We start from the raw sequence: 2,450 nt of genomic DNA on the forward strand, positions 1-2,450 counted from the left end.
TTAAGGCTTCCTAAAGTTCAGCTAACGCAATGGTAGCATAAGCGCTTGGAATGATGTAAACACCGATTATAAACACAGCCATGTATTTGCGTAAAAAGTAGAATGGTCGGCATTTAACAGTCACAAACTCCACCAGCAGTGAGCAGTAATTGGATAAAAGCCCCCCCATTTCTGCACCAGTCCGTGTCCGTGTTAATGCAGCCCACCTAGTCTTACCCGTCAGAGCAGTATCTGCTCGGACCCCACTGTTGTTCAGCCATGTTTCCATAAAACAATAACACAGCCATCTCTGAACTCGTGTTGCGAGATTTGTTGGATGTTGGATGTAGTCCAGTTTGTTGTCTAATGATCGGACACAGGATGGATTGGACAGGTGGCCGTCTAGCGTTTCCACCTAGCTGACCCCCTGCCCTCGTTCAGCTTTCCCGCTTAGCGCACACCGCCGTTGATGTTCCTTAGAGGCATCGGGCGACACCGCAGGCTGAGGTGCTGGTCTCCGTCGCAAGCGAAGCTTGCGTAGTGTGTTGAGTATTCCGTCCGTAATAAAGTTTGATGCACATTTTCAAATCTGTACCTATGTATCCCGGTTGTACACATGTGCGATAGATTGAATACACATAATTACACATACACTTGTTGCTGAAAAAGAGCGAAGAGACAGCTTAAGCTAAATTCAAAAATGGCACTCAACTCGCTTCAACTTGCTTTAGAAGCACGATCATTCAAAAAATACTACCAGGTTTCTACTGATACCAAGCTTAATGCTAATCGTGACGTATCTCTTTAAGATCACACTCAAATGAGATCTTTTGTGGACCTGGTCTGAAGCTTGTGGTAGTTGAGCTGAGACAAAATAAAAGTTTTTGACACAATACCATAGGCTTGAGTTTAGTAAAATTCTTTAAAAAACCGTAATGAATCAAAAACCTGACATGCTGTCCAAAAGACCTCCGCGCACCTCAGGGACCAATTGTGGACACCTTTATCTGAATTATAAATCCCCAAACAACTGAACTGAACTGAAGAAGTATAACACCGTAATCTGTAATCTCTTCATCTGTGTGTTTATTCATATTTTGGTTGACTGACCGGTGGAGTTTTACAGACTGGGATTTGTGTTATTCCCAGTTCACCTAATTTATAGCAGCAGTGTCAGTTTGGACTGATTGGACTCAGACAAATCTGCCTTGTTGAGACAACGGAGCTAACAGGATCACAGAAGGTTTTTTCTTCTGTTAAACTGCCAAATTGTTGCCAGTTTTATAGTTTCCCTAATGCTGGAAACAGTCAGAGTTTTGAATGGAAGCTGATGATATCTGCAATCAATGAATTGTGGATGTTTAATAAATCAGCAGAACTGTAGTTAATCAGTCACAACCGTTTCTGCATTTGATGTATTTTTCTCCATGGAGTTGGGAAATTAGGGGTTATTTTGTTTGAAACAGTGGTTCTCTGAGTGAAGAGACTATCTCTCCTTGTTCCATCTTCCATGTATATGATTTAGGATCATTCTTAAAGACACACCAGCTTGCAGAGCCAACGCCCTATGCTATTTTCTATAAAGCACCATTGCTGGCGTGGAATCACTGACAGTTTGATCGGAACAGTCTCCGAGCGGCCTACAGCTAGAGAGATAGTCTCTTCAAAGGTACTACGTAACAGAGCGCTGTCTATCATATCATTACTATCTCTCCACTGTTACATATTACTTATGTACGGGGAACTCTTTAAGACACCCCATGGGGAGACAGGGCTGCCCAAGTCCAGATAGTGTAAAAACAAGTTATAATGCACTGTTCTAAAAGAACACTATGGGCCATCAACCAGCTAAAGGCCCTTCAAGTCGTAAAGGCCAAGCCTGAGAGGCAGATGGGCTGCTGGGAGTATTATGCAAAATGCAAGACTGACCCAAGGAACACATGAGAGGCCCTCACCTTTTCTTTGTTATAGGCTGACACCTAAACAAAAAGTTGAAAGTCATGGATTTGACAACGGTACTCCCTGACAACCGGAAGCAGAATGACAGCTGGACAGTCTTCCTGAGGGCAAATGTTTCAATTCAATGCAATTCGATTTAATTTTATTTATAGTATCAATTCATAACAAGAGTTATCTCAAGACACTATACAGATAGACCACACCTTCTAGAATTTACAAGAACCCAACAGTTCTAGTAGTTTCCTCCAGAGCAAGCAACAGTGCGACAGTGGCGAGGAAAAACTTCCTTTTAGGCAGAAACCTCGGTCAGACCCAGGCTCTTGGTAGGCGGTGTCTGACGGGCCGGTTGGGGTTAGAATGAAGACAAAACTAGAAAAAATTTGTAGTTTGTAGCAGTTCTTTGTAGTAGTTCATGGCATAGCAGAACGCTGTGGGGCATTACAAGGCACAGCAGGACGTAGCAGGACGTAGCAGGACGTAGCTGGGCACTGCAGTGTAGCAGTTGAACATGG

The 2,450-nt window shown here is 43.3% G+C and overlaps 1 long non-coding RNA gene across 1 annotated transcript in view; it reads left to right on the forward strand.

Moving 5' to 3' along the window:
• The first annotated feature begins 462 nt into the window (after positions 1 to 462).
• The window catches only part of LOC117958557, a 7,919-nt gene continuing 5,931 nt past the window's right edge, over positions 463 to 2,450 (forward strand). Inside the window, exon 1 of the long non-coding RNA XR_004659754.1 lies at positions 463 to 547. This is a non-coding gene — a long non-coding RNA (uncharacterized LOC117958557). The remainder of the gene's footprint in view (positions 548 to 2,450) is intronic.

This window comes from Etheostoma cragini, chromosome 15, assembly GCF_013103735.1.
Source record: "Etheostoma cragini isolate CJK2018 chromosome 15, CSU_Ecrag_1.0, whole genome shotgun sequence".
Classification (NCBI taxonomy): Eukaryota; Metazoa; Chordata; class Actinopteri; order Perciformes; family Percidae; genus Etheostoma; species Etheostoma cragini.